We start from the raw sequence: 20,004 nt of genomic DNA, 5'->3' as shown, positions 1-20,004 counted from the left end.
TCTTTTAAGACCTAGGATGATGTCCACCTAGACCTGGATACTTGTCAGCAGACAGCTCTATCAGTTTACTCAGTACCGCTTCCCTAGTATTGTATTTTCACCAAGTTCCTCTCTCCCTTCCTCCTCCTGATTTACCGCTATTACCGGAATATTTTTTGTATCCTCTATAATGAAGACAGAGCAAAATATTTGTTCATTTCATCTGCCATTTCCTTATTATCCACTATTAACTCCCCATTCTCACTCTCTGGAGGACCAACACTCACTTTACTTATTCTTTTCCTTTTTAAATACCTGTAGAAACTCTTGATATCCATTTTTACATTTCTAGCTAGCTTCCTCTCATACTCTAATTTCTTTCTCCTGATTAACCTTTCAGTCACTCTCTGCCATTCTTTATATTCTGACCAATCATCTGACCTGCCACTCATCTCTAACTATTGCCCAATGACATCCTTGATTAACAGTGCTACACCTCTACCTTTACCTAGCTTCCTATTCTTCTTGAATGTCACATACTCCTCAATATTCAGGATCCAATCTTGTTATCCTGTTGCTCCATCTCCGTAATGGCTATCAGATCATATTTATTTACTTCAATGTGCACCATCAATTTGTTTACTTTGTGAAAAATACTACATACACTGAGAATCAGAGCCATTAGTTTTGTCTTTTTGTTACCTTTGTAACATCTAGTCTTGATTCTTGGTTCATTCTTAGATTTTTTTTTCTCTCTATCACTTCCTGTCATTCTCTGTCCTTCATTTCCCATATTACTGTTTTCCTCTCTTACCTTGTCCCTACTCTTTGATTTACCACATCTCTCCACATTTGATCCCTCACCCCCACTATTTAGTTTAAACCCCTCTCTTCTTCCCTAGTTATATGGTTTGCAAGAACACTGGTCGCAGCACAGTTCAGGTGTAGACCATCCTAATGTGTCAGTGTCCCACAAAGCAGAACCCACTACTCCCACACCAGTCTCTGAGCCACGAATTCATCTCTCTAATATTATGCACCCTTTGCAAATTTGCATGCGGCTTAGGTAATAATCCAGAGATCAACTTGGTATCGTCACTGCTATGCATTCCCTGAACCCTGTAGTGTCAGCGCTGTGAATTCTCTGGATTAGGTCGTGTCAGTTGTGTGCACTCCCTGAACTCTGTTGTGTCAGTTTTGTACATTCCCTGAACTTGGTAATGTCTGTTCTGTGCATTCCATGAACTCAGTATTGTCAGTGCTGTGCACTCTCTGATCTCAGTAATGTCCGTGCTGTGCATTCTCTGAGTTCAGTAATGTTAGTGCTGTGCCTTCTCTGAGCTCGGTAATGTCAGTGCTATGCACTCTCTGAGTTCAGTAATGTTAGTGCTGTGCATTCTCTAAGCTCAGTAATGCCAGTGTTGTGCCTTCTCTGAGCTCAGTAATGTCAGTGCTATGCATTCTCTGATCTCGGTAATGTCCGTGCTGTGCATTCTCTAAGCTCGGTAATGCCAGTGCTGTGCCTTCTCTGAGCTCGGTAATGTCTGTGCTGTGCATTCTCTGAGCTCAGTAATGTCCAAGCTGTGCCTTCTCTGATCTCAGTAATGTCTGTGCTGTGCATTCTCTGAGCTCGGTAATGTCCGTGCTGTGCATTCTCTGATCTCGGTAATGTCAGTGCTGTGCATTCTCTGAGCTCGGTAATGTCCGTGCTGTGCATTCTCTGAGCTGGGTAATGTCAGTGCTGTGCATTCTCTGAGATCGGTAATGTCCATGCTATGCCATCTCTGAGCTCAGTAATGTCAGTGCTGTGCATTCTCTGAGCTCAGTAATGTCAGTGCTGTGCAGTCTCTGAGCTCGGTAATGTCAGTGCTGTGCATTCTCTGAGCTCAGTAATGTCAGTGCTGAGCCTTCTCTGAGCTCGGTAATGTCAGTGCTGTGCATTCTCTGAGCTGGGTAATGTCAGTGCTGTGCATTCTCTGAGATCGGTAATGTCTGTGCTGTGCATTCTCTGAGCTCAGTAATGTCAGTGCTGAGCCTTCTCTGAGCTCGGTAATGTCAGTGCTGTGCATTCTCTGAGCTGGGTAATGTCAGTGCTGTGCATTCTCTGAGATCGGTAATGTCAGTGCTGTGCATTCTCTGAGCTCGGTAATGTCAGTGCTGTGCATTCTCTGAGCTGGGTAATGTCAGTGCTGTGCATTCTCTGAGCTCGGTAATGTCCGTGCTGTGCACTCTCTGAGCTCAGTAATGTCAGTGCTGTGCGTTCTCTGAGCTCGGTAATGTCAGTGCTGTGCATTCTCTGAGCTCAGTAATGTCAGTGCTGAGCCTTCTCTGAGCTCGGTAATGTCCGTGCTGTGCATTCTCTGAGCTCAGTAATGTCAGTGCTGTGCCCTCTCTGAGTTCTTTGATGTCAGTGCTGTTCCTTCTCTGAGCTCGGTAATGTCCGTGCTGTGCACTCTCTGAACTCAGTAATGTCGGTGCTGTGCCTTCTCTGATCTCGGTTATTTCAGTGTCATGCATTCTCTGGAATTGTCGTTGTCAGTGCTGTGCATTCACTGAACTCAGTAATTCCAGTGCAGGTCATTCTCTTGAATCGGTAATGCAGGGCGGTGCATCCGCTGAACTCAGTAATGTCAGTGCCGTGCATACCCTGAACTCAGTAATACAGGGCGGTGCATCCGCTGAGCTCAGTAATGTCAGTGCTGTGCATTCCCATCCATCCACCCACTTTCACAGTGTTTCTCCCGGTGAGACTCGCAGTGGCAGTGATCTGAGCAGGGCCGACCAGACTTCCCTTTCCTCAGCCGCAGATTCCAGCTCCTCCTTGCGATTCCCAGGCATTCCTGATCAGCTGAGAGATGTAACCCCTCCAGCATGTCCTGGGTCGGCCTTGAGACCTCCGCCCAGTGGCCATGCCCAGTACAGTTCCAGTGGGTGCCCACCAGGGGACATCCTTATCAGATACCCGAACCACCTTGACTGGCCCCTCTTGATCTGGAGGAGCAGCGACTCTACTCCGAGGCTCTCCCAGGTTTCCGGACTCCTCGCCCTGTTACTGAGAGTACGCCCAGCAACCCTGCAGAGAAACAGCTTGTACCCACAATCTAATCCTTTGGTCGTTACCCACAGTTCATGACCATAGGTGAAGATGGGGATGTAGATTGACCAGCAAACCAAGCACTTCATCTTGAAACTCAGCTCCCACTTCACCACCACGGACCGGTAGAGCTCCGGCAGCACTGCAGCCCCCACACCGAGCCGCTGGTCAATCTCACGTCTCCCCTGCAATCACCCATGAACAAGATCCCAAGATACTTGAACTCCTCCACTAAGGGAAGCTGCTCCCCTGCACCTAGAGAGAGCAATCCACTCTTTTCCGGGAGAGAACCACGACCTCAGGCGCTGATCCACATCCCAGCCGTGCCACACTCAGCAGTGAAACGTTCGAGTGCGCACTGGATATCACATTCGTATGAGGCGAGAAGCCCAACATCATCTGCTAACAGCAGAGATGCCACCCTCAAGCCCCCAAATTGTATACTTTCCATACCTCGGCTGTGCCTTAAATTCCTGTCCATGAAAACCACCAAGCGGGAGTGGAGACAAGACACACCCTTGGCGGAGTCTAATGCCCACCTTAAAAAAATTCGACTTAGCGCTGAAAGTGCGGACACAACTCTCACTCCTCGAATAGAGGGACCTGATAGCACGCAGAAGTGGCACATGCACTTCATATTCCTGCAACACCTCCCACAAAATATCCCAAGGAACGTGGTCATATGCCTTCTCCAGGTCTTCAAAACCAGATTAGCAAACTCCAATGAACCCTCAAATACCTGTGAGAGGGCAAAGAACTGGCCCACTGTTCCATAGACAGGGCGGAATCTGCGTTGTTCCTCCTGAATCTGAGGTTCGACTAACGGACAGTCTCCTCTCCAGCACTCTGGCACAGGCTTCCCAGGGAGGCCGAGGAGTGTGATCCCTCTATAATTGGAACACACCCTCTGGTCCCCTTTCTTAAAGATGAGGGCTACAAACTCAGTGTGCCAATCCAGTGGTACTGTCCCCACCTTCCACCACAACATTGAAGAGTCTCATTAACCATGACGCCCCAACATTGTCCAGCGCCTTCACCATCTCCGGACGAATGTTGTTCACCCCTGCTGCCTTACAGTTACTGAGGCCCTTGACCACCACAGCGACCTCAGCAACAGCGATAGATCCAACCTCACCGGAGGGTTCTGGTGCTGCCTCCTGTAAGGAGAGTGTGTCCATGGGGTTGAGGAGTCCCTCAAAGTGTTCCTTCCACCTTTCGGCGATCTCCTCAGTTGTGGTCAGCGTTTCCCCACCCTTGCTGAGAACAGCTTGAGTGACATCCCACTGACCCCGCCTCAGGTGCCAAATGGTTTGTCAGAACAACTTTGATGCCGTCCGATAGTCAGTCTCCGTGGCCTCTCCAAACTCCTCCCAAGCCCAAGCTTTCACTTCAGTGACCACTGCTGCTATAACGCTCCTGGCCTGCCAGTTCCTCTCAACTGAATCAGAAGACCTATCTGCGAGCATTGCCTGGAAGGCCTCCTTCTTTGATTTGACAGCCTCCCACACCACCGGCGTCCACCAGCAGATCCTAGGGTTGCCGCCATGACAGGTACCTTTCACGGTTGCCTCAATGATTGAGCTCTTGAACATGGGCAATTCGGACTCAGTGTCCTTGACCTCACCCGAGATACAAGGGAAATTCTTCCGGAGGTGGGAGTTGAAATCATTTTGCACAGAAACGTCACCAGACATTCCCAGGTGACCCCTGCAGCACATTTGGGCCTCACGTGACTGTCCAGCCCACATACCATGTGCCGATTCCAATTCACCACAAAGTGGTGATCAGTTGACAGCTCCTTCCCTCTCTTCAAATGATGACACTAAAATAGGTGGGAAAGTAAGTTTCAATGAAAAAATAAGAAATTTACAAATGGATATGGACAGGTTAGGAGAATGGGCCAAAAATTGGCAGACGGAGTTTAACATGGGTAAGTGTGAGGATATCCATTTTGGTTGAAAAAATGAAAAAGTGACTTATTATTTAAATGGAGAGAAGCTTCAGAATGCTTCAGTGCAGAGGGATCTGGGTGTCCTTGTGCATGAATTGCTGAAAGCTAGTATGCAGGTACAGCAGGTAATAAGGAAGGCAAATGGAATTTTGGCATTTATTGCTAAAGGAATAGAGTATAAAAATAGGGAAGTGTTGTTGCAACTGTTCAAGGCATTGGTGAGACCACATCTGGAGTACTGTGCACAGTTTTGGTCCCCTTACTTGAAGAAGGATGTAGTTGCATTGGAGGCGGTTCAGAGGAGGTTCACTAGATTGACTCCAGAGATGCAAGGCTTGTCTTATGAGGAGAGATTGAACAGTTTAGGTCTATACTCGCTAGAGTTTAGAAGGATGAGAGGAGATCTAATTGAGCTATATAAGATACTAAAGGGGATGGACAAAGTAGATGTGGAGCGGATGTTTCCCCTTCTGGGGCATTCTAGAATGAGAGGCCATGGTTTTAGGCTAAGGGATGGTAGATTTAAATCAGAGATGAGGAGGAATTACTTTTCTCAAAGGGTCGTGAATCTGTCACTACCTCAGAGTGCAGTGGATGCCGGGACGCCGAATAAATTTAAGGAGGAGATATAGATTTTTAATTAGTAATGGGTTGAAAGGTTATGGGGAGAGGGCGGGAAATTGGAGTTGAGGCCGAAATGAGATCAGCCATGATCATAATGAATGGCGAGGCAAGCTTGAGGGGCTGAATTGCCTACTCCTGCTGCTAGTTCTTATGTTCTTATTATTTGATGTTTTGCTTTTTAATTTATTGCCTAGCTCCTCATACTCTCTATGCAGAAACACTTTCCTAGTTCCACCTATGTTGTTGGTACCTACATGGACAATGACAATTGAGTCCTTCCCCTCCCACTGCAAGTTCCTCTCCAGCACTGAGCAGATGTCCCGAGCTCAGGCACCGGGCAGGCAACACAGCCATCTAGGCTCTCACTCTTTGTTGCAGAGAACAGTGCCAATCCCTCTCATTATACAGTCCCCTACTTCCACTACAATGTTTTTTGTCCCCTCCACTTGAATGGCTTCATGTACCACAGTGCCATGGTCAGTTTGCCCATTCACTCTGCTGCCCCCACTCTCATTCAAACAAGCTCTTCCCAAATACCATCTCCTGATTTGTGGAGCAAGGTGAAACAAAGCCTGACATGGACATGGCTGGCACTGGAGTCCCACTTGCTGCACTTTCCATTTGCTCCCTAATTTTATCTGCAGGCCTTGACATACTCATATGCTAATGGCTGAGGTCAATTGCCTCCGCAGGCTGTGGGTCAGCAGGGAGCCAGTGCTGAACAGTAATAAAAAATTCAGGTACTGAGAAGTTCAGGATGATCTCCTCTGAGTGAATCCAGGCTTCTGGTTACTGACCAACACTTATCCTGTGAAGACGGACGTGATTGTTTTTAATATTTTGGGAATATAGTGGTATTCTGTAAAGAAGAACGTGCATGTTTGTCCAAGATTAATTAAACTGGGGGGAAGGTTAGTGAAGACAGCTTGTCTGTGGGAACTGAGAGATGAAAGGTAAAGAATCCAGATGCATGCATTTGTAATGAGAGGCTATGGTGAATTGGCTGGGTTTGAAATCTGCATTTTAATATAAGTAGGGACTTGACTTTTTAGCTGTTAAGTTTCAAAGGGGAGTTTATAAGTGACAAGGAACTTTTACAACTTGCAAAGGTTTCATACAAGGGAATTTGACCCGAAAGTGGAGGTAACAGCTAAACATAAAAGATTTTAATATTTTGGAAAAGTTGAGTTCAAAAAGGTGCTTAGGACAATGGAACCTAAGGTGAAAGGGAAAAGGATAATTAAGGAAAGATGTTGAGCTGAATTATGTGGCTGTGTAGGGGAGATGTCTTGAGACCAGATCTGTGCTGGGGGAAGGTATGAAAGTTATGAATTTGAAGCAACCATTGAGTTTTCAAGCCAGAGAAGTGTTTGTTTTCAGAAGGTAGTCTGTTTCTGAACCTTTTTTTTAGATTTCCACAACAGGATGGAAGAGAGTGAGAAGTTATGTGGTATACCTTTTACTAAAATGGCAGCAGTCTTTGCCTTGGGTAATGTTACTGGAGGTTTATGGTTAAAAATCCATAAGGGTGCTGTTGCCAAGTAGTTTTCTTGTGTGTTCTGACCAAGTGGGAGTTTTTTGGAAAGTTTTGTAGCACTATTTCAACTGTATAATTTTAATTTTATGTGTTAAGTTTTTTTTTCTTGTTAATAAATCTTTTAATGTTTTAACATCTTAAAACTTTTACTCCTATGCCTCTGGGATCAGTAACTTCTTTTCCTCATTTTCAAAATACAAAAAAAAGGTTATGATCAGCAGGACAGGTTTCCCTCTGGGATCTGGCTCTTTTGGAAAATAACATTGGCTGGGGTCAAAACAATCCCTAAACCAATACTGCTGAGGCACTTTAATAATTGGTCATTTTTTAATTGCCTTTTGAGGGAGCTTTCTGTGCACATATTGGTGCCACATTATCCTACATCACAACAATAACAACAAAATTTTAAGAACAAAATATGGCTTTAAAATGGTGACTGAATTACTTTTGCTTGTCCTGATCCAATCATCCCTTGTCCTTTAAACCATTTTCATCAGCAGTAGAGTTGGTTGACTCCCCTTGTGTAATGTTATGGGAAATTGATTGGTAAATACAAACAGATCAGGCATTGAATCTTGATTTCAGCTATTTATGGTAAATACATCTATGTTTAGGGCAGAGGTAGATGTATTCTTGACTAACAAGGGTGTCAAGGGTTATTGGGGTAGGTGGAATGTGGACTTGAGGCCACAATCAGGTCAACCATGATCTTATTGAATGGTGAAGCAGGTTCGAGAGGCCGAATGGCCTGTTCCTGCTCCTAATTTGTATGTTTGTATGTATGTACTTCAAAAGTGTTTCTTTAGCTATAAAGTCCTGAGGGTGCTATATATATGTAGGTTCTTTCTTTGATCCATTCTGGACCAATACTATGAAAGTTTCCTCAACCTCCTTTCTACAGTGAGCTTGGGCAATCTGAATCCATGTGCTAGTAAGTATGGGCCTAAAGTACAAGGCAATGCTAATTCAGCATTTATTGGCAATACTACGCAGAATGGTGTGTGCAGGAAATATAACATAATCTCATATTCATACAGTAGGAGGTTCTCATTTTAGGGGCTTTTTCTTGTTCATTCATGGATGTGAGCATTGCCGGCAGGGCCAACATTTGTTGCCCATCCCTAATTGCCCTTGGGGAGATGTAGGTGAGGCACCTTCTTAAATTGCTGCCATCAATATGGTGTGGATACACCCACAGTGCTGTTAGGAAGGGAGTTCCAGGATTATGACTCAGTGACAGTGAAGGAACAGCGATTTAGTTCCAAGTCAGGATGGTGTGTGGCTTGGAGGGGAACTCGCAGGTGGTGGTGGTGATGGGGGCAGACTAGAGTTAGAGATAAAGAAAACAAAATTGCAGGACTATTGGGCAAGAGCAGGGGAGTGGGACTAATTGAATTGTTCTTTCAAAGAGCTGACACAGGTGCAATGTACTGAAAGGTTTTCTTCTGTGGTATATGATTTCATAAATTACCTGTGCTCTGCATCTACCCCTGTCATATGTGAGTTGGCAGCACTTGATGCTGATTCTACGTGCCTGGGTGCCTGAAATGGTAAATGTTCCATGCACATTATTAGCATCCCTTAGCTTGATGAATCCCAAAAACCCATGAAAACCTTTTTCCGCTTTTTGAAAGGCTCGATCGTTTTTACCCCATATATGCGGCCTCTTCAAACCTGTGTTGACAGAGCAGGAAGAGTTTATTGAAATTGAGCCGATTCAGAAGGATGCAAGAGCTTTTGTTCCTATAATGCCTTTCACAAGCTCAGCATGTCGCAAAAATGCTTCACCGCCAAGAAAATACTTTCGAAGTATTGCTGAGGCTTTTTTTGCCCAGGAGCTTGGGGAGCCTATAGTATCCCGTTGTTTACTTCATGGCAATGCCTCAGCCAATTAGAGACAACTTGCCATCCAATCAGCACCTTTTTCTCCTGTATCATAAATTTTTGTGATCGTTTGAAATTTGGCATTCTTGCATTTGTCCTGGTCAGTGCAAGGCAAAAAGCTTTGGCAACATGTCTCCCTTTTCAGCAATATTCAGGTCCTGTACTACCACATGACTGTTTGCCTTTGAAGTGTAGTCACTGTGATAGTGTAGGAAACACAGCAGCCAATTTGCACAAAGCAAGCTCCCACAAACAGTAATGGGATAATGAGTAGTGACTGATGTTGGAAGAAGGATAAATATCTTTGGAATCTGAGAGGAGATTTTATAGAGGCACTCAAAATCATGAGGTGCCTGGACAGAGTAAATCAGCAGAGGGTGCACGCACTTGTGAAAGGGTTGAGAACAAGTAATTGCCAAAAGAAACAAAAGTGATATGAGAAAAAAAAACTTATTTTTTAATGTAGCGAGTGGTTAGGGTCTGGAATGCACTGCCTGAGAGTGTGTTGGAGGCAGGTTCATCCGGAGCATTCAGAAAGGAATTAGACTGGTATCTGAAAAGGAAGAATGCTCAGGGTTATGAGGAGAAGGTGAAAGAATGGCACTAAGGGAATTGCTTATTCGGAAAGCTGGTACAGACATGATGGGCTGAATGGCCTCCTTCTGTGCTGTAATGATTATGTGATTATGTGATATTGTGCTTTGGAATCTTTTACCTTTACCTCGGTGTAACATCGCTTCCAAAAGACAGCACCTCCAACAGTGCAACACTCCCCCAGTGCTACGCTGGGAGCGTCAACCCAGGTGATGGGCTTAAATCTTTGTAGGGGGGATTAAAACAAATAGCCTTTTAACTCAGACGTGCGAGTGCTAACCCCACAAGCTACCCAACAGTGAATATTCCTGGGTTTGTCAGGCACAAAAGTAGTGACTCCCATGTTAGCACTGGGTGGCAGAGCTTAACTCAGTGACATCAGACACTGAGCGTTCCTGGCCCTGCCAGGTGACATGACACCATGGTGCTGATGTTATCAGTGTTCGCAGCCCATTACAGGCCACGGTTGGTGCTGTACGTTTGTTTAGTTAATTGCTCATTTTGTTCATGATCTGTTTCCCAGGGTCAGGGATTATAGAGTATGCATGGGCGCTCAAAAACAACGACACACTCACTGCTGCGTCCTGATGGTAATCCACACCAGTTAATCATGCACAAGTCAAAAGATGCTCCTGCTGTTGCCACTTTTAGTTCCAAACCCCTGTGTCCCGTTAAGGAGCTACAAAGTTCCAGATATGCAGTTCCAGTAAACATGTCACCACACAATCATACATGCACAGAAGCAGGCCTTTCAGCTTGTGATGCCTGCATCAGCACCTTGAAAGGATTGTGCAATTAACCCCACACCCTTGGCTCTTTCACCGCTGCCATGCAAGTCTTTTCCTTCCTTCCTTCCTTAAGTGTGTCACCCTGAATTGGAGGCAGTACTCTTGTTGAAGCCTAATCAGTGATTCACAGTGCATTAGATGTGCTAAAATTGGAGCACCATTTTGCAGGACTAAAACACAGTTCTTTGGAGTATCTCGGCATTGTCCAGAACAATACCTGGGACGTGCTTTCGCAATTCTGGTGTGAGCTACGCCCAATGCTGCATTGGCGAGGAAGTTGCTGGAACAGGACAATGGGCTGCCTTTAAAGATGAGAATAGTTTGGGCACAGCTAAGGTACGTTCCCACGAAGGGAAATGTGGGCCAAGAAAATACAGAGCTCCTTGAATGATGGAAGAGATGGAGAGTAAGATGAAGCAGGAAACGTGCGCTTTTGACATATACCAGGTGGATAATACAATTGAGAATCAAGATCAACATAGAAGGTTGAGAGGGGACTTGAAAAAGCAAATAAAAGAAGCGGGGAGACCGTATGAGACGAGACTGGCAGTTAACATAAAAGAGAATCCAAAAGAATCCTTTAGGCATATGAATAGTAAAAAGGTGATAAAGAGGATGAATGGGGCTGATTAGGGCCAAAAAAAGGGATTGAGGTAGGAGACATGGCTGAGGTACTAAATGAATACTTTGTTTCTGTCTTTGCCAAGGAAGAAGATGTTACCCAGATCATGGTGAAAGAGGAGGTAGTTCAGCCGCATGGGCCTGAATTTTTCGGATGGCGGGGTCTTGCTTCCTTCCATCTGAGGAGTCAGTGGGGGGCACATCCCCGCCAACTCCAAGTGCCCCGCAGCTACTTCACACTCGAATGACCGTTAAGTGGCTGCAGGCAGGACATCTGTCCCTCACTCGGGAGGAAGTCCTGCTTTAGAGAGCTGCCAGCCAATCTGATTGGCCAGCGTCTCTCCAGCCCCTGCAGTGACAGGAGCTGCAGTGGGCAGATGTAGAAGGATGCCTGAGGCTAAGTCCGGGCACCAGAGGCCAGATAAGTTCAATGGGCCCCGGGGCGCGGAAGGTAGGGAAAGCCTGAGGGGGGTGCAAAGGGAGCTATGGGGGTCTCGGTGGGGGTGGGAGGTTGGTCGAGAGGCCACCAGACCTTAAGGCCGACCTCAGAAGTGGATTTCTGCTGGAGCCGCTTCTTTGTCCCTTCCCAACTGAGGCCTAAACCCAATCATTTTCAGGCTTCTCCCACACCCGGGAAATCCTCCCACCAGCCTAAAAATTGAGACGGTTCTTAAGTGGCAAATAATTGGCCATTTAAGGGCCTCAGTTGGGGCAAGGACAGGCTTCCCATCTGAGGCCTTGTCCGCCCTAACGTAAGATCGCTGTGTAGTCGGTGCAGGTGGGAACCTTCACTTTCACGCTTCCCTACTGCCTAAAAACCGCCAGTGGAGGAGTGTAAAATTCTGGCCATGATAGGTTTAGCATTGATAAGGAGGAGGTATTGGATAGACTGTCTATGCTTAAAGTTGATAAAACACCTGGACGAGATGAAATATATCCAAGGATTCTGAGGGAAGTGAGGGTGGAAATTGCAGAGGAACAGGCCATCATTTTTCAATCCTCCCCCAGCTCAGTGGTGCCAGAGGGCTGGAGAATTGCAAATGTTACCCCTTGTTCAAAAATAGAATGTAAAGATAAGCCTAGCAACTATAGACCAGTTAGTTTAACCTCACAGAATCACAGAATCTTAAAGGCACAGGAGGCCATTCGGCCCATCATGTCTGCACCGGCTCTCCAAATGAGCATCATGACCTAGTGCCATTGCCCTGCCTTTTCCCCGCACCCCTGCACATTTTTTCTATTCAAATAACCATGTAATGTCCTCTCGGATGCTTCGATTGAGCCTGCCTCCACCACACTTCCAGGCAGTGCATTCCAAACCCAAACCACTCGTGTGAAAAAGCTTTAACTCACGTCACACTTGTTTCTTTTGCAAATCACTTTAAACCTGTGCTATAGTAGGGAGGCTTTTAAAAATGATAATTCGGGACAAAATTAATAGTTACGTGGGCAAATGGGTTAATTAAAGAAAGCCAGCATGGCTTTAAGAGCAAATCCTATTTATGTATAACTTGCTTGAGTTTTTTTGATGAGGTATCAGAGAGGGTTGATGGGGGTAATGCTGTTGATGTGGTGCACATGGAATTCAAAAGGCATTGGATACAGTGCTGCACAATAGACTTGTGAGCAAAGCTCATGGAATAAAAGGGATATTAGTAACATGGATACGAAATTGGCTGAGTGACAGGAAGCAGAGAGTAGTGGTGAATGGCTGATTTTCAGACTGGAGGAAGGTCTGTAGTGGAGTTTCCCAAGGTTATTGTTAGGACCCCTGCTCTTCTTTATATAAATTAATTACTTTGGTGTACTGGGCACAATTTCAAAAATTCCAGATGACACAAAACTTGGAAGTATTGTGAACGGCGAGAAGGATAGTGTAGAACTTCAAACAGACACAGACAGGTTGTTGGAATCTAATGCAGAAAAGTGCAAAGTGCAGCTGAGCTAACTGAGCGAATACTTGGGCCAGAATCGTCCCAGATTTGCACTAAATGCGGTAGCCGGCAGGTAAAACAACTATGGCAGGTTTTCATGCTGTATCGTCCCAAACCTGCCACATTATTTATGCACACCCGGGAAACACACTGTTTCCATGGCGAGCGGGCTCTCATTTGCCCGCCCGTCATCACCCCCCATGCTGCATCACGCCGGGCGCCATATTTAAAGTCCAGCTGCAAGCACACATCTCAATCCTTCCAGACCACCACTGCTGCACGGAAGACAGGAGGGCCCCGAAAGGAAAAAAGACTGCAGCACCCCCCCCCCCCCACCTCGGCTTTAGCGATGGGTCACTGCAACGCCTTTTAGATGCAGCGGGGTACTGTCAGGATGTCCTGTACCCCCACTCTGGCCACAGGATGGGCAGTAGCATCACCAACCAGGCTTGGGAGGTGGTGGCGGCAGTGGTCAGTGCCAACGCCCTTCAAAAGAGGACAGCAACCCAGCGCCACAAGAAGATGAATGATCTCCTCTGTTCAACTAGGGTAAGTCACTCTTCTCATCACTCTCAACTCATACACTCACACACCCATCACACATCCACATGGCCCTCACTGCCAGTTCAAGGAACATCGCCATTCACTCTGTCACACACACCGCCATTGTCTTTATCCCGTCCATGGGACCACTCACCACCCACACAGGCCAGGCATGCTTATCATCTGGCCTGGCAGGTGTCCTGCTTACACCCACTCCATCTGTATTCAAGCAGGACAAGCTGGCACACAACAAGAGGGAGTGGTCACAGATAGGTGGAGGGATGCAGAGATCAAGCTCCTCACTGGCTTTTAAAACAGCCATCCAGCTGGCTGGTGATAGTTTGGACTGGTCCTGTGTTGACGGTGAGGTCGATGGTGCTTTACCAATAGAAGGTCCATCAGACAACCATGGCATGAGTAACGTCCTGTTCACAGGTCACTGCCATGCACTAACTATCTCCCCTTGCTTCTGCAGGCACATCTGGGAAACAGCCAAGAGTGCCCATGACCCAGGGCCTCAAGTCAAACCCGAAGAAACCTTGGAAGAGGAATCTGGAGGCACCCTCCATGAAGTTCCATCACAGCGTTCATCCACATTCTCCACCAGCGCAGAGGCACGCCTCAGTGGAACTAAGCTTTAGAGTAGCCTCGGGATCACAGTCTAAAGAGCACATTGCACTGTCTGATCCACTGCAGGCGGAGGCAGTAACTTCCCAGGTGTCCGGCACTTGGAGGACTGGTGGAGGCCAGAAATTTGCTGAATCCGAGTCAGGTGACAATCCTCTGGACTTGGTCATGTCACAGTTGCTCGAGCTGCAAAGGCAAGTTCAGGAACATCAGGGACGGATGTCCGCTGCACCCCTCAGATTGCGAGGATGATGGGGGACTCCGTCCATCTTTGGGCTGAGGTGATAGAGCTGCGTGTGCTGAACTCCATCGCTGATGCCATATTGGTCTCCAACAGTGTGTATATGAGATGGGTAAAGTGCAACCCGATCTCACTCCAGCTAACCATTCTCCTCAAGGAGTCAGCCTGCGGCCCTCGGGCACCCATAGAGAAGAGGATCAGCAGGTGCACACTCCAGGGCCATCCACCCAGGTGACTCTGGGAGTGTCTAGCCCATTCAAATCCCCTCTTCCTGTGACCTCAGCAGCTCCAACTCCACAGGCCAAGGAGGGTGCCACTGCCACACAGCAGGACCCTGAAAGCAGGCCGGGGCCCTCCAAATCTCAGCCCTCCAGAAGACTCCAGGGATCTGTGACTGACTGAGGATGTAGGCATCATGCACACTCCCTGGAAACCATGCGCACACCTGCAGGATGTGTTTCTGGTGGTCCCACACCAGCTGCACATTCAGCAAATGGAATCCCTCACGGTTGATGTAGTGCATCATGTGTTCCGACAGAGATCTGAGCGCCACCTGAGTGCACAGGTGCACCAAGCTTGCACTGTTAGCTTGAACCATGGGGGAGACTAGTCCAAATTGGGAAGATGACATTGCAAGGGGCTGTGAGCACCTCCATCAGTGACTGCTCCATGATCAGCTTTAGTGAGGAGATTGTACGTGTGCAACTGTCCAACTGTTCTGCCATCCACAAAAATGCTCATGAATTTGGAGTCTGTCAGGGGCAGGGGTTGGAGGAGGCAGGGGTGGGGGGTGAAAAGCTTTCATACCTCTGCATTGCTTGAGTGGGCAGATAAGCTAGAAGCCTGACTCCAATCATATCAATGCAGCTGTTCTTGAACTGTCTCAGTTGCAGAGGAATGGCCACTTTATACAGGTTTCCCTGGTGAGTGGGCACTTCCCTCACCCACCCAGCCTCCACCCCGAATGCTTGTGCACTATATTCAATGGCAGGATTGCCCTTGCGGCCCCCACCCCCAGAAGTCGCCTCAACAGCGGGGCTGCCTTTCGCACCACCACCCCCCCCCACCCCACCCCCACAAAAAGTTGCCTAAATGGCAGGGCTACCCTTAACCCCGGCCCCCCCCAGAGCTCTTCAAGCTTGAAGTCCAACAGGCAACTCTAGCGAGAGCTGCACAATGTTACTGTGTCTCATCTCTGAGTTTCCCTCAAAGTGCAGCCCACTAAGTGCAGGTCGCTTATGTGCGGTTGTGAAACACGTCGGTGTGTTTTGCTGCCGACATGGATGGACAATCCGGCGGAGGTGGGGGATGATTCCAGCGGGCAGACCTAATAATGACATGCTGATATATTACAATGAGGTTCCTGACATCCGTAAAACCGATCACACCATATTGTCCACTCACGCCACCAAACTCACCCAATGCCGGCAGGCACTGAAACTTCCATTCTTGGAGCTTGGTGAGAGGGGGATTTCGGTGAAGGGAGGAGAAGGAGGTGTTTGTTTCCTTTTTCTATCTTTCTCACCCCATAGGAATTGGTTCTAGCTCTAGTGCAGGGAAAGGAGCTAGCTGTCTGGTGAGTATCTGGTAAGCAGGTAAGTTCTATTCTATCCCTAAGGTTTAAAATAGTACACAAATTGGTTGCAAAGTTAATAAAATATATAAGAAAACAACATAAATAGGTGATTAATGTAGTTAAGTAATTATTTAAAATACGTTAAGGATGGCAGGACAGGTGATGTGTCAAGGCTGCAGCTTGTGGGAGCTCCCGATCCAGGGCAAACACGCCTGCAGTGAGTGTTTGCAGCTCGAGGAATTTCGGCTCAGAGTCATTGAGCTGGAGGCTGAGCTGCAGACTCTGTGACACATCAGGGAGGGGGAAAGTTACCTGGATGCTTTATACCAGGAGGCAGTCACACCACTTAGGATAGGGTCTTCTGATTTGGTCAGTGGTCAGGGACAGGAGGGTGTGATGGTGAGTGAGGCAGGTAAGGGGACCCAAGGGCAGGAATGTGAGGTTTGAGGTTCTCTCATCTTGTTTGGATGAGAGCAGGACCTGCAGGATGGATGAGCAAACTGACCATGGTACCAGAAGCCACTCAAGTAGGGGGAGTAAAAATGAATGTAGTGATAGTGGGAGACAGTATAGTGAAGGGGATTGATACTGCTCTCTGTAGCAAAGAGCAAGAGTCCAGATGGCTGTGTTGCCTGACTTTATCAGCATTCAGGACTTCTGCTCAGGGCTGGAAAAGGACTTGCAGTGGGAGGGGGAGAATCCAGCGGCCATGGTCCATGTAGGTTCCAATGACATAGGCAGGATGAGGAAGGAGGCTCTGCATAGGCAGTATGATGAGCTAGGCACCAAATTTAAAAGCAGAACCTCAAAGGTAATAATTTCTGGATTATTACTTCAGCCACGTGCAAATTGGCATAGGATGAATAAGGTTAGAGAAATGAATGCATGGCTCAAAGGCTGATGTGGGAGAGGTGGGTTCCAGTTCGTGGGGCACTGGCATCAATATTGGGGAAAGTGGGATCTGTATCATTGGGATGGTCTATACCCGAACTGTGCTGGAGCTGGTGTCTTTGCGAGCCGCATAATTTGGGAAGTAGAGAGGGTTTGAAACTGAATATTGGGGGAAAGGAATCAAATTTGGGAAGATGTGGTTAACTAAAGAGTAGAGACAAGGAAAGAGAGAAAGATATTAATATGGGAAATGATAGACCGTGACAGGAAGGGACACAGAGTACAAATCTAAGAATAAATCAACAGATAAGGCTAGATGCTACAAAAATAATAAAAGGACAAAATTAAAGGCGCTGTGTTTAAATGCACATACCATTCAAAACAAAATAGATGAACTGATAGCGCAAATGGAAATAAATAAGTCCAATCTGATAGACACTACAGAGACACGGCTACAGGATGACATAGATTGGGACCCGAATATTGAAGGGTACGTGAAATTTAGGAAGGACAGGAAGCTAGGAAAAAGTGGAGGGGTGGCTCTGTTAATTACTGATGGTATTAGCACATTAGAGAGGGATGTCCTAAGTTTAGGAAACCAGGATGTAGAAGCGGTTTGGGTTGAGATGAGAAATGATAAAGGTGAAAAGTCACTTGTGGGAGTGGTATACAGGCCCCCTTATTGTATATATGTATGGTAGGACAGACTATAAACAAAGTGATAATTGGAGCTTTTCAGAAAGGTACAGCAATAATCATAGGGGATTTTAATCTACATACAGATTGGAAAAATCAGATGGGCAAAATTTGCAGAGATAAAGAGTTCATAGCATGTTTTCAGAATAGTTTCTTAGAATAGCATGTTCTGGAGCCAACCAGAGAACAGGCTATACTAGACCTGGTATTGAGCAACAAGATAGGATTGACTGCTAACCTAATAGTGAAGGCACCCCTAGGTAGCAACGATCATAATATGATTGAATTTTACATTCATTTGGAGGGAGAAATGAGTGCATCCAGGACTAGTATTTTAAACTTAAATAAGAGCAATTATGAGGGCATGAAAGCAGAGCTAGCTAAAATGGACTGGCAAATGAGGTTAAGGGATAGGTCAATAGAAGTTCAGTGGCAGACATTTAAAGGCATATTTCAGAATACACAGAATATATACATTCCAATGAGGAAGAAAAATTCCAAGGGGAGGGCCCACCATCCGTGGTTAACTTAAAAAGATAAAGACAGTATCAAACTTAAAGAAAAAGTACATAATTATGCATAGGCAGGTGGCATGTCAGAAGGTTGAAAAGAATATAAAAAATAGCAAAGAATGACAAAAAAATTAATAAGGAGGGAAAAATTAGAGTGCAAGAGAAAACTAACTAGTAATATAAAGACAGATAGTAAGAGTTTCTATAGATATTTAAATAAGGAAAGAGTTAACAAAGTGAGCAATTGGTCCAATAGAAAGTGCTTCTGGGGAATTGACAATGGAAAGTAAGGAAATGGCGGATGAATTAAACAGATATTTTCCTTCAGTCTTCACTGTAGAGGACACAAGTAACAACCTGGAAATAGCTGTAAATCAGGAAATGGAAGGGAGGGGGGAGTTCAGGAAAAGTAACAAATGTAACTCCTTTATTCAAAAAGGGAGAGAGACAGAAAGCAGGAAACTACAGGCCAGGTAGCCTAACATCTGTCATATGGTAAATGTTGGAAGCTATTATTAAAGATGATATAGGCACTTATAGATGCAGGGCACTTAGAAAAATACAAAGCAGTCCAGCAGAGTCAACATGGTTTCGTGAAAGGGAAATCATATTTAACCAATTTATTGGAGTTCTTTGGAGGAGTCACGTATGCTCTGCATAAAGGGGAACCGGTGAATGTACTGTACTTAGATTTCCAGAAGGCATTTGATAAAGTGCCACATCAAAGGTTATTGCGGAAAATAGAATTTCATGGTGTAGGGAGTAACCTTGGCATGGATAGAAGATTAGCTAGCTAACAGAAAGCAGGGTTGGCATAAATAGATCTTTTTCTGGTTGGCAAGATGTGATGAGTGGTGTGCCACAGGAATCAGTGCTGGGTCCTCAACATTTTACAATTTATATAAATAACTTGGATGAAGAGGCTGAAAGAATGGTTGTTAAATTTGCTGACGGCACAAAGATAGGAAGGTACGTAAATTGTGAAGAGGACACAAGGAGGCTATAAAGGGACATATATAGGTTAAGTGAGTGGGCAAATGGAGTGTAATGTGTGAAAATGTGAAATTGTTCATTTTGTCACGAAGATTAAAAAAGAAGCTTATTATCTAAACGGTGAGAGATTGCAGAGCTCTGAGATTCAGAGGCATCTGGGTGTCCTAGTGCATGAATCACAAAATGTTAGTATGCAGTTAGCAACCAATTAGGAAAGCTAATAGAATGTTAGCATTTATTGCGAGGGGAATTGATTACAAAAGTAGGGAGGTTATGCTTCAGTTGTACAGGGCACTGGTGAGACCACATTTGGAGTATTGTGCACAGTGCTGGTCTCCTTATATAAGGAAATATGTAAATGCATTAGGAGCAGTTCAGAGAAGGTTTACTAGACTGATACCAGGAATGGGCGAGTTGTCTTATGAGGAAAGGTTGGACAGGTTATGCTTGTATCTTAATTGAAACCTTTAAGATCCGGAGGGGTCTTGACAGGGTGGATGTGGAGAGGATGTTTCCTCTTATGGGAGAATCTAGACTAGGCGTCGCTCATTTAAGACAGAGATGAGGAGAAATCTTTTTCTCTCAGAGGGCTGTGAGTCTTTGGAACACTATTCCTCAAAAGGCAGTGGAAGCAGAGCCTTTGAATGTTTTTAAGACAGAGCCAGATAGATTCTTGATTAACAAGTGGGTGAAAGGTTATCAGGGGTAGGCAAGAGTATGGAGTTGAGGTTACAATCAGATCAGCCATGATCTTAGTGAATGGAGGAGTAGGCTCAAGGGACTGAGTGGCCTACTACTGCTCTTAATTCGTATGTTCGTCTGTATGTCATTCACTTTCGTAGGAAGAACACAGACAGGCAGTATCAAATAAAGAGTAAAATTCTAAAAGGGGTGCTGAAACTGATAGGCTTGGGTGTAT

The sequence above is a fragment of the Carcharodon carcharias genome, chromosome 20, assembly GCF_017639515.1.
Source record: "Carcharodon carcharias isolate sCarCar2 chromosome 20, sCarCar2.pri, whole genome shotgun sequence".
NCBI lineage: Eukaryota > Metazoa > Chordata > Chondrichthyes > Lamniformes > Lamnidae > Carcharodon > Carcharodon carcharias.
The sequence above is the reverse complement of the archived record's forward strand: the minus strand, read 5'-3'. Positions refer to the sequence as shown.